The sequence below is a fragment of the Pollicipes pollicipes genome, unplaced genomic scaffold (assembly GCF_011947565.3).
Source record: "Pollicipes pollicipes isolate AB1234 unplaced genomic scaffold, Ppol_2.1 Scaffold_4295;HRSCAF=5057_pilon_pilon_pilon, whole genome shotgun sequence".
Lineage (NCBI taxonomy): Eukaryota > Metazoa > Arthropoda > Thecostraca > Pollicipedomorpha > Pollicipedidae > Pollicipes > Pollicipes pollicipes.
This window is the reverse complement of record NW_023596461.1, coordinates 15436659-15449514: the sequence shown is the minus strand read 5'-3', so window position 1 is coordinate 15449514 and position 12856 is coordinate 15436659. Positions and strand designations below refer to the sequence as shown.

General features: G+C 53.4%; 1 pseudogene; it reads left to right on the top strand.

Moving 5' to 3' along the window:
- Positions 1–9196: 9196 nt before the first annotated feature.
- The window catches only part of LOC119097209 (chloride channel protein 2-like), a 94050-nt pseudogene continuing 90390 nt past the window's right edge, over positions 9197–12856 (top strand).

The following is a 12856-nucleotide window of genomic DNA, read 5'->3' as shown; positions in this document are numbered from 1 at the left end:
AGCGTCATTCCTCTAGTTCTCTGCCGCTCTTGAGTGTCTCCTTCCCGTCCTGCGCCGTTTACTAGGTGACACTCCTCGTTCAGCGAGTGACACTCTTCACACCAGCTGCTGCGGCGCGCTCTGACACGTCGTCACCACTAAGCCCACCGTCGTTCCATGCATAACGCCGTCTCCTTTCAAAGAGCCGGCCATAAGTTGGCCTAACGAGGCGGCTAATCCCTGGCACCGCCGTGACGTATCAGACCCAGTACAGCGGCTGGAGCAGGCCGGCGGGGAGCGGAATTGCCGCCGCCGCCGCTCGCAGTGACACCGCGTCGGGGTTCGTGTCCGTGGATGTGGTGTGGGCGCGCGTGTCGAGTGGCTGTGCGCTGCAGCGCCAGACGATGACACACGCCGGCGCCGAAGGCAGCAGCTGCCAGATCAGAGTTCGGCGTCTGCGGACAAATAAGAGCGCGGTCGAACGTCCGCAATTTGCACAAACGGCGACGGCTGTGGCCGAGCTCCGTGATCCCGTTACAGCCAATTGTGCAACCGCCGCCGCCGATGTTTATCTGTCGCCGGCGCGTGCTGCTCGTCTGCAGGGACGCAGGATGGGGCGGGGAGCGGGGGGGGGGGGAGGGGTTGCAGGCGCCCTGACTGTCGATCGCCGGCAGGCTCCGGCATTCCCGAGATGAAGACGATCCTGCGCGGCGTGCCACTGGATGAGTACCTGACGTTCCGCACGCTGGTGGCCAAGGTGGTCGGCCTCACCGCCTGCCTCGGCTCCGGCATCCCGCTGGGCAAGGAGGTGAGGCTGGCGACCGCTGCAGACCCGCGCTGGGCCCGGTCCACTTCCGGGGCCGTGGCGGCGGACGTCTGGCGGCAGCGTGTGCCGGCCGGATCACTTAAGCCGTTGCAGGCCCACTCCGTATTATGTAATGCGCGGTTATGGCGCTCGACAGACGAATGTTGAACGAACTATTTGAAAAGTATGCTTAAGTCTCGGGGAAGAATTCAAACTAGTTTTCGATTATTGCACTTGCACGTAAGGGTTCAAAATTAAGGTGGTAGCTGGTTCGTCGGCACAAAAGCTCTGTCGAGGCATGGCTGAGCGCCAGACATGGTATTGATGCCTGTGTGCGCTTGGTTAAATGCACTGATATCGCGCGATACGCAGTCTTCCTAAATCTGTTGTCGTAATTACGCGCACATGCGCAACCAGTTCAGAGGTGTTTTTGTTCACAATTGAATAATTCTTATCAGCTCGCTCACGGCCGTGCACGCACAACGCTGAGCAACGCAACAAATCGAACGGCACAGCAATATAGCGACGCGTGACATTTTTATCTGCATTCATCTTGTGAGCGGCTTGTGTGTCATTATATAAGCGGTTAGCGGGCACCGGGCGACGATGCTATCGCGGGGTGCTGCCGTCGGCGTACCAGACGCATCCCGGTCGATGCCAATTATCGGACCACTGCAGCGGCCGGCCTCTCGTAACGATGACGTAGCGCCGATCGACCTTGACCTCAACTCATCGCCACGCCTTCACTGCGATGTGACGGCCCCATCAGCGCTGTAAAAACACGGCGGTAACGCCTCCGATTGCCGGCTGGTGTTGGCGGCGGCGGCGCTGCCGGACAGTACGTCATCGTGACGCGGTAGGCAGAGATGATGCACGCCGGGATCAATACGGCCCCCTGACGGCCACCGCCTGCCGCAGGGCCCGTTCGTCCACATCGCCAGCATCGTGGCCACACTGCTGACCAAGCTGGTGACGTCCTTCAAGGGCATCTACGAGAACGAGAGTCGTAATAGCGAGATGCTGGCGGCGGCCTGCGCCGTCGGCGTGGCCTGCAGCTTCGCCGCGCCCATCGGGGGGTAAGGCACGTGCGGAGGTCGCGATGTGGCGTCGGCTGACTGCTGCGTGTGCTTCGGCACGGATGGTGCTCTCGATGCGCGTGGGGCTCGACAACCGCTTTCATGGTCAGCTTATAGTTGGACCTCTGCAACTTTGCTGTCAACCTTGCACGTTTCATGAATGGAGGACTTCAAATCACGGATTCAACAATGTTTAATCGTTCTTGGGATCTATTTGGGCATGACTGACCTTTTATCGTCTTACGGGATGTTGCGACGACACTACCGTCAACGAGGGCTCGCCCCTGCTGTGGACGAGTCCACACGAGGCGGGCTCGTTGGCCGCGACACGCGCAGCGGTTCTAAATTTAGCTCCCAGCGTGTCTGCCAAGAGCGTACTGTCGTATAAATAATGCATTCCGTTTGGCACACTGTTAGTACGGCTTCTCATTTCCGTGTAGAGATTTAAACAGATAACATGTGCAGGGCCTGCAGATGAATGCAAATGTAAGCAGTGTGCGTTGGTGGGCGTAACCTAACTGTCAATGGCGATGCAGATGCATCCCAGCACCTCAAAGGATTGACGTTGGGTCCATGACGCTGATTAGAAAGGACAGCGGCCAATATTATGAATAATGACGCCACTGTCTGCAGAAATTAGTACCAGATCGAAAACACGGCACTCTCCCAAATGTTACAAATAGAAGTCAGCACGGCAACTCGTTTATTCATGAAAGCATGTTTTCTTCTTCTTTGATGATTTTTTAAACAATTGTGTTGGCGCATTGCGCACCGGAGCATGAACCTTTCACATGTTTATGGACTAGCACGGTAGTCAAGATATTGATCAGAATCATGCTAATTTAAAATATATGCTCTCCTAAATATTGAACAGATATTGTATGGCATGTTAAATATGTGAAAAACTTGTGCCTTGAAGTAAAAACATCTTGAGCTGATTTACTGTGAACCCCAGCCGTGCCTGCGCTGTGGGAGGGAGCTCACGTTGAAATGTGGCGTTAAAAACGAAAATCAGTAACGAAATTGCGAGCTTAACATATAATTTGATATTCTTGTGCGCTAGTCAAGTGCAAGATCACACCTAGTGACGCATATATGACTCATGGGCTTGAATGGTGTGGCCACTGGTGTGTCTGCCAGCAGCTTTGGGCTTGTCTGTATGTCATGGGGAGTGCGAGGAGATCCCAAAGTTATATTTGCACCTCCAGCATTTCTGCGAAGAAGTTTCGCTTCTGGCCAATGCGTTGTGTTCCTAGGCATTTCAGTATCTAGTAGATGACCGCGGAGTGCCTCTAATTATAGCCTGACGACAAAAACAGATCGTCCCCGGAGGTTTAGAATGTCGAAGGCATTCCGGTACCTCGCCCAATTAAGTGTACCAACTCACTTGCTCAGTGTGTATCTTCCTTTTAAGTGTGCGCTGCTCTCCGCTTCCTCGCGTCCCACTTCGTTGATTGACTTATGACCCACATTTGAAGGAATGTTTCCAATTTAAAGATACTACTGAAGCAAGCATGAGATATGATGGAACAAGCTCACTTATAACTATTGGTATATTCTCAAGTGGAAAAGACTGTTCTAGATCGCACAAGCTATTGTTTACTAAACATGCTCCTCAATGCGTCATGGTTTGATTACATCATCATACCTAGCGCGACATTGATCGAGAGCCAATTGACGGCCCGTTTATATCTGGAAATCGCACTCACGAACGCCAATGAGAACGCCTCGACTCGAAAAAAATTATGGTTTGATGGCCTCGATCGGCGCATGGGCTTATGGTAGTTGCCCGGATGTTGAAGAGCGTTATTTATGACGGCTATGAATGCCAGTGTGACTAGAAATATTGCTACCGAGTAGTACCTTTCCCCATTTTCGCGGGTGTGTAGCTCAGAAGAACGAGTGGGGCCCCTGGGTCGTTTAAAAGGGGATGATTTGCGCACAAACACCGGAAATGTTCTTTAAGATGGCCTATTTCAGTTCAAAAACCCGGTATACTTTGGAGCACTCTTTTAAGCGGGGGCCGATAGTAACAACGTGACACAGTATGTTGTGGAGCTCAGTCATGGCTTTTCCCAACACGCGGAATTTGGAAATATGCTTTTACCAGACCAGCATATCGGCCATCATGAGCTGTGCCATCTTTTCACACACACGCCACACCGCACACACACACACACACACCACACCACACACACACACACACACACACACACACACACACACACACACCACACACACACACACACACACACACCACACACACACACACACACACACACCCACACACACACACACACACAAAATGTTTGGTGCTTTGCCGGCGACTGGGGTGTCATCCGATCCTCCCTGACAACACACATTCAGTCACCCTGCGTTGGATGAGCTTTAGCATTGTGTCTGTTAACTTTATGTTGATTAGTCACAGCTTTTAATAACCGCATAGCGTGTTTTTTCGTGATCAGTCCCCACAGCCAGCCGCCACGAGATACACCGACTCATATGGGCATTACAACGCAGTCATGGTTAGGGTACGCGCTGCTACACGTTATGCTGCAATGTTTCATTCATTTTTAAATCGTCTGTTACTTGATAGTCTCCGCAGGGTGCTTCTGGTGTATTGCAACATGCTGAAATCATAAAGGCGAAGAAAATAGGTGCAAATGTCTCCTGTCATGTACAATCCGTGCGCATCATCGCAGAGGTGTAACATTTTCCTAGGGATCTAAGAGGACAACTGCTGTCACTTTTAGGCCGTACATACATTCCAGGCTGAGCTGGGAGTCGTTGCTGGTCGTTTGCATTATGATCAGACGTCCACCGACGCCAATCCGAATCGGTGTCATCTCGACTCTTTAACGGGGCCCCAGTACTTTGGCGGACCCGGCCTTCGTCGTCAACGAAAGAAAATGGTCAATACATTTCCATTCATTTCCATAAATCCTTTCATTCTCTCCAACATAATGCATTTGTTGCAGGAGGCGTCGGCCTAATATTTTTAAGCCATTAGAACGTGCCGTGCCCTTTTGAAAGTAATCTGTTCACCGCTATCCGCTAAATTTTCGTGACGGAAATCGGTCGCGCCGCCTTCGTAAATAGTTCGTTCTTTTCCCAGTTAAAATGTTCGAAGCAAACCGGTCAAAAAGACCGCAAGTGTAGCACAAGTGGCTGTGTGGTAAACTGCTCAAAACTGATATGCATTTAAACCCTGGTCAGGCGGGCTTTTCTTACTTATGCTCATGACAGGGGAAGTCGTGACAGAAGCCCCAACTAACTTTTCGTCTAAGACCGATATATCATCATTATTCATTGTCATCATCAGGCGAACTAGTGTGCAAGAGAGTGTGCAAAGTCAAAAGAGGTCGCAGAGTCCTACCATGTATTACAATCGCAATTCTACTTCATATATTATGAAATGAAGACCAGGGTTGAACGAGCACGCTCGACCTGTGCTGGGCACATATTACAATTGGAATAAGAGGCCATGACAAGGTAGCTCATATAAAACATGCAGACATTAGTAAAGCAGGGCCACGCACTGGCTTAACTTTTGGAAGGGCATGGTCCCTCGCATGAAATTATCCAAAAGCGAAAGCGAGTCAAAAAATTGAACCATCGCGAATGCAGCCACCTGCGCAAACTTTCTGCGTCACCATGTCTGGCGTAAACTCGCCTGTAAGTGCTTTCCTGTTCTAGGTTTCTCTGTTGCAGCGGGAGCGTAACCCAAATTCATCATAAGTCACAAAAATCATGCGAATGTGGTGGATCGTAATGTAATATTTTTGCCAGAGTATGTGCCATCGTTGCCACCTAAAAGAGCAAGGTGGCATGTTTCATCCTAGCTTGGCACCGATCGTCCTTGCCCTTTATCTCAAGATGTAACAACTGCCGGCACAAGAATTAAAGTGATAAAACAAACAAAGAGCTTGGCCAAATTTGAACTGTATTGTCGATTTGGCGAGAACCAGGACCGACATGGCCTTCACGAGCCTGTGAAAAGAACCTGTTCAGAGGAGATTCTTACCTGGACAGGAAGGTTGAATATGTCAAAGACAGAATCGCGCTCAAAGACCCAACAATATACATTTAATGGCCGCCGAGTCGTTGAAATGAAACTTCATGGAGCCGTCAGCCCCCCCTTCCCCCCCCTTGTCGAGCGAGAGTTAACGACGTCGTGAGGGCGGGCTTAGCTGAGTGTGCGCGTATGTCAACATTGCTGAGGCGATGTGCGATTTCATGTGTTTTTGGACGCAATAACGGGACGGTATTGAGAGACTTACCTTATATGGATTAACGCTTGGACAGTCAAACGGAAGACCCCGCCGACCAGAGCGCGCAGCTCGTCATTCTGATTGATTGGTGTGCCCCGGTGCGTCATCCGGTTCCCTCGGCTCGCGACGCATCTGCAACATATCACACACCCCTCATCTTAAAATAAAACCGATTTACCGGTTCGAAGGGAATGATATGTGGATGCCATCACATTTCATGCGACCGTTAAGCAACACAAAACATGGTTCAAGAGTCATTTGAATTCATTCGTTCCGTTAAAAAGTTATCCGTATCGGCGGCGATTATTCTTCGTTGCAGTAGCCATTGCTAGCTCGTGTAACCACGGCACGGAAAGGGGCGTATGTATACGGGGGCCTCTGCAATCATAGACTGCTTAGACGCAACTGACTCCCGGCGAGCCGCGTGGGAGCGCTCCAGGGCGTCTTCGCGTCTCAAGTCACACAATGGGCCATTCTGTGCCGGCGGGCCCACTTCGTATCAGCCCGGCCTCCTCATGCTGCTCAGGCGTCACATATCAATTTGAGCCTTCAGCTTCAACGTGGGCCGCTCGGCTCCGACCAGCCGATAGCCCTAATACCTTCAGCCTTTCCCAGAATGCCCTAGGAACGGCCAAGTGCGGATCTAGGCTGCGATCTTGGTGAGATTCGACTTCTTAAGGTTGCGCTGTTTTCAAAATGGCCAGTTCAAAGAGGAGAGCTGTTTGCGGTTTGGCCGTTATCGGTGGTTGGCCCCACCCATTTACCAACCATTAGATACACCCCACGCTGGCCCCATTACTCTTCTTCTCCAGACATGGCAACTGTACCGAATGCAGGCCACATGCATAGTTTAACGAGAGAGGAGCGCCAAATCTATAGCACATTCCGCAAGTGTCCCTGTGAACCCGCAGACTATCGCCTGACTGATTTGTTGCCCAGCTTTTTTAATGTCAACAGTTTAACATTTTGACCGCGAGAAATAATGATAATTCTAAGTAAAAGCTAGTGGTCATTCCTTCGTAGGCTTCATGCACAAAGCTCTTACTTAAACATCCTGTTTCCGATTGTTTGACGTGCTCACTAAATATACCAAAAAAAAAAACAACACGAAAGCGTAATCAAACAAACGTGAAAGCGGTAGCTTTTTAACCTTTGACCGTGCCTTTTGTTCGTGAAGCGTGTCTTGACTTTCTTTGTAATTGTGATTTTCCTAGCCCACGTTTACTCTGTAGCTTAATATAAGTGTCGTGCGACGAGCTCCACACACGCTGAACTCGGCGGCCGCTGGGGCCGGTGCTGGACGAACGCAGCTCTTCCCAGCCCGCGGCGTGCGTCAGCGCGAGTACCAGGTAGCGAAGGATGGTCACGATGGCGAGCCCATAATCTGGGCAGAATCACCCGACTTGCTAATCAGTATAGCACTTACCGACGCGTGTCACTGCTCGGCGCCGAGGATCGCAATCTTGTGCGGCTGTTGTCGCGATATAACGACACGAATGTTACGCCACGCGCGCGGGCTGATCTGGCGTCTCAGGATCCAAGGCTTGACCTTGGCCAACTACGCCCCCCCCCCCGGCCCCCCCTCCCCCCCCCCCCCCCACCCCCCCCCACCTTCTTGACTACGGAGTGACCGGCGGTGATGTGCTCCGTCCATTGAATTATTTCAAGGGTTGATGTTGGTTTTACGACAGTTTTCTTACATTGAGTTGTTTTCTGAATGAACGGATAATTTTGACGCATCCAATCCGTTTGATCTAGCTCATGGAAGGTAGATCCAGAAGCGGCGTGGAAGGTACGCAGACGTTTTTCACTCCTACCAGGCGGTAGGTTCTCCAAAAACCATCGCACCGGTAACAACCGTTAGAATTTGTCGACAGTTCAAACAATTCCTGTCGGGACCATGCCATCCCAAAAGTTGACCAGCCGTGATGTGATAAGCATATGCGTGCCGTCCACCCGTGTGCCATATGTTTACTCTCTCCCTTTGCCTCTCTCTCCCTCTCTCTCTCTTTATCTCTCTCTCTCTCTCCCTATTCTCTCTCTCCTCTCTCTCTCTCTCCCTCTCCTCTCTCCTCTCTCCTCTCCTCTCTCTCTCTCACTCCTCTCTCTCTCGCTCTCTCTCTCTCTCTCTTATCTCTCTCTCTCCTTTATCTCTCTTCTATCTCTCTCGCTCTCGCGATGCGCGCGAAGAAGTATTCACCAATTTCTGTTTGTTCGCGTAGGAGTATCACACTAAAGCAAGTGGGAATGCTTAAAGCTGTGCCTGCATGACCAAGTCTACATGTCTGCGGTTTTATTGCACTTTGCCACGTATCAATGCAATATTGCATATGGCGGTAACACTTTGCATTCCAAAGCTGTCATAGTTAAACCTTCAACATGTGATTATCAGCCCTCAAAGGCGTTTTCTGTGCGCTGCGCACATAGCGTTGCGCACATGCAGTGTCAACACCGTTTATTTGTACGACGTTAGCAAACGCCCCAGTAGATCAGGTTTGTAAACTTTGGCTTGCTTGCGTTCATGCACCAATTTTCCATAGAATAATGAAGCTCTGCACGACGGGTCGATTGCCAGGGCCGATCGCGAGCTCCATTCTATAGATCTACATTGGCTCATACTGCCCGGAAAACACCTTGTGCTTACGACGGCAGCAGCAGGCCAGCCGTCAGTGGCGGTGAGCCCTGATTGGTCTGGCGGCGCAGACGTTTCGCGCTTTCCGCTCGGGCCCGCGCTCAGGCCCCGCTCCGCGCCGCCGCGGGCCGGTCGCGTCACCACGGCCACAGTCGGGCGCGGCACGTGGCCAGCTGAGGGTGGCCGGGGCGCGCGGCGGGTCATGGGCGGTCAGTGGCAGCAGCGCTCCGTGGCGGAGGGTCCGCCCGAGCAGAGTACCGACAGCCAAAATTCGACGCCGCTGTTGGAGAACGCCGATAAGTGGCAGGACTACAGCGGCAGCAGCAGCGCAAGCAGTAGCGGCGGCAGCGCGGCCGGCTTCAGCGGCCAGCAGCGGCGGCTGCTGGCCGGGCTGTCGGCCGGCGGCCTGCTGGCCGGCTGCTGCATCGCCGTCATGATCCCGTTCTTCCCGCACGAGGCGCAGCAGCGCGGCGTGCCGCAGGTGTACTCAGGCGCCGTGTTCAGCTGCTACGCGCTCTCGCAGCTGCTGGCGTTCCCTGTGATGGGCCGGGTGGCGCCGCGGGTCGGCGTGACGCGGCTCTACAACGCCGGGCTGGCCACGGCCGGCCTCGCCACCGTCGCGTTCGGTCTGATGCCGCTGGTGCCCGGCGCCACCGACTTCGTCGCCGGCTGTCTGGTGTGCCGCAGCGTGGAGGCCGTCGGCACGGCCGCCATGCACACGGCGGCACGTGCCATCATCATCAACCAGTTCCCGCGCAACACCAACACGGCCATGTCCGTGTCGGAGACACTGGCCGGGCTCGGGCTTTCGATCGGGCCGGCGCTCGGCGGCGGCCTCTACCAGGTGGGCGGCTACGGCGCGCCCTTCTTCGCCCTGGGCGGGCGCCATGCTGGTGACGGCCGCGGTCAGCGTCTGGCTGATGCCGGCCGTGAAGGATGCGGCGGCGCTCGCCGGCCGCTCGGCCGGCGGCCGGCTGCGGCGCTTCGCCGGCGCGGGCGAGAGCTGGCTGTGCTGCGCCGTCGTGCTGGTCGTGGCCATGTACTGGACGGCGCTCGACCCCAACCTGGAGCCGTACGTGCGGAGCGCGCTGGGCGTCACGCCTGCGCAGCTCGGCCTCTTCTTCCTGGTGTCGTCCACCTGCTACACGGTGGCCAGCCTGCTGTGGGGCCGCGTGTCGGACCGCGTCGACAACACGTACACACTGACGGCGCCGTGCCTGACGGCCGGCGGCATCGGTATCCTGCTGATGCCGCCGTCGCCGCTACTCGGGCTGCGGCCCGCCTGGTGGCTGCTCGGACTCGGCATGGTGGTGCGCGAGCTCGCGATCGGCGGCGCCTACATTCCCATCCTGAGCCGCATGTGCCGCGTGTGCGTGGCGCACGGCATGGAGAACAACCTGGCGACGCAGGCGTTCGTGTCGGCGGTGTTCGGCGCCGTGTTCTCGGTCGGCAACGTGCTGGGGCCGACGCTGGGCGGCTACATCAGCGACCTATACGGCTTCCCCGTGGCGGCCACCGCGCTGGCCGGTCTCGGTCTGCTGGTGGCCGCCGCCTGCCTGCTGGGCGCCGCCGTTGCCGGCCGCCGCAGCACCGATTAATGAACGGTCGGCACGCCGCCAGCCCGGCCGACGTCGAGGCGGCCAAACCGCGGCCCGCTGGCGTGTCGGACTCTGCCAGCTAGACTGTTACTAAGTCAAGGTCTGCACGTCGCCAGCTGGGACGCATGAGGCCAGGCATCGACGCGATCGACATCGACGCGACGGCGTGCGCTGCCAAGTAGGCCGCTTGGTTGTCAAAAGGTCGACGCACGAGTTGACGTCAAAGTCATGCTGGTTTTCGGGGAGGCTTCGTGTCAAGTTCGCCGTTGCGCGGTGGGACGAAGATCAACTGTGCTGCAGTGAAGCATCATGTGGTTCATGTCTGGCGCGTGACTTGGCCGGTGGGGACCACCAAGTCTTGTTTGAGTCAGCTGTTTGCGATGACTGTCCCAGCACTAGCATATCCGCAGTGGCTCTGTGTGACTGCAGCTGTCTTCATGCCACTGAACCTTGGGTGCAACGCTTATCCTGCGCAGTGTCCATCGCATGTGTCGCGCAGACCACGTCTGATTTCTCAGGTTGTAATACAAGCCATGTTCCGCCCACAGCTTGCAAGCTGGGCAGTTCAGCGCGTGGACTTCTTTCAATCTGAAAGACATAGCCTGAGTGGTTCTGTCTTCATAATGTTTTATCCCAAGGAACGAGGCTTGCAGGTTCGGGGCAATCGTTGTACGCATCTGTGGACTGGGCGATCTGAGGAGCGAAAAATCGGTGAAGGAAGGGGAACCCGGTGTAGTGGCCCTCAGACTTCGGTAGTACTTATGCCTCTGCATTTTCCCCTCCAAGTCTGAGGGCAGACGTCGCGTTGTCTTTGGGCAGATCATTAAAAGAATGTATCTGGGTGCAATTTCTCCCCCTCCCAACCTGTTCCATGCACGTGCTTCCAAGCACAGAGAGCAGATAGCCGCATGAGCAAACCGCGGTCAACGTCGGAGGATCAAACACAGACCCTGTTTTGCGGTTTTTGTCGAAACGCATTTCATTTAAGTTGAGTGTTAATCATTGGTGACTGCGTCTTCTACACGCAGGGAGTAAGCAGGGGTGTAACGCGTCTCGAGTGGCCGTGTGAACGCTTTCATACGTGTGAAGTCACTTGTGCTTTAGCTCAGTCTGACGTCGACCGCGTAGGGAGAGTGTATACGTTATTTTAACTTAATAACGCCTTAGCGCCCTGAAGCATGGAACCGGTGGTCAAACTATACATAGATAGCTTTATACATGCTCGCTCCGAAAGAAAATATCTGCAATACCTATGCGACCTTAACATGTACAGGCAAACCTCAAAAAAAAGAGGGCGTGGATTTGTCCCGCCACTTTTTATTTGAAGAGTGGCGAGATTAATCCACCCCACACCAGGATTTTAAAACCCTTTCCGCCTCGCAAGGCTGTGTTTGACAAAGAGCCGCTCAGGTTTGCAAGCAGTGTTTTTTTGTGGCAAATTTCCTATTTTGTCTCTTGTCTAGTCTCTCAATGAAGTCTCTCAACTGACAGGTGTAACAATTATGCGAGGCTTTTTATCCTTTTAGTTAAGTTTTTCAAGACTAGCACTGAGAAATCTTAGTTGTCGATCTTGGCATATATGCTTGCACGTAACCTAAACAGACCATTGGACCTAAAAGAGGAAGCTACAAGAAATGATAACGGCACCACCAGGCGCCAGCTGACCAACTTGACTGCTGGGAAACAAATGCGACCTCGTGAGAAAGCCGCTTAAACGCCGTTCCTTGAGGGATCAAAGACATGAACACCAGAATTGCATGCACTTTAAGAGCTAAAGAGGGTAAAGCGCCTTACTTGTGCTCGTGCAATGAGGGCGTGCATTAACTTTGACGAATTTAAGGAATGCGTTCACTAAACCTGATCTAAACACGACTTCTGGGCCATTCGTTATTTCGTTACGCCACTTGCCCACAATTACGTCATAGTATTTGTTGCAAGACAGCTGATTTCCCATGAATGTTTACGTATTAGGTGCATGATGATGTTGGATCAGACTGCATTCATGGTGTGTTCGACGACTTTTTTCGTGTCAACCACGTCAAAATTTGCTTCCTTTACAATTCAGAACGTACCTTATGTGAACAGACAAACTGTCATTTTCCATGCCAAGATGCTACAAGGACGGTGTAGGACAAAAAGCTTTATTGATGCCTGCGTCGATGTGTCCATGTTACGTTGACAGCTAACGTCGGCCGGCCTTGGTCGTGCTCTTGGCCGTGCCGAGGCCGACTTATGTGCGGTGCAATCGTCCTTGGATGCTGCGGCATGGCGCGGCATTGAACTGGTGGCCAAGCAAACCGCGGACGAGACCACAAGACTTTGCATGCATGTTCAGCAGACATTGCTGCTTTATCTAGGTTGCATAGCCTGCAGATAGATTCTGAGTCACAGAAAACTGGCTTGGTGATCAGGTGTTTGGGATCTGGCGGGCATTGGCATGCATTTAAACTCCAATGCAAGGTCCTCCTTTCCACTCATTCTAAGCAGGACTTGTC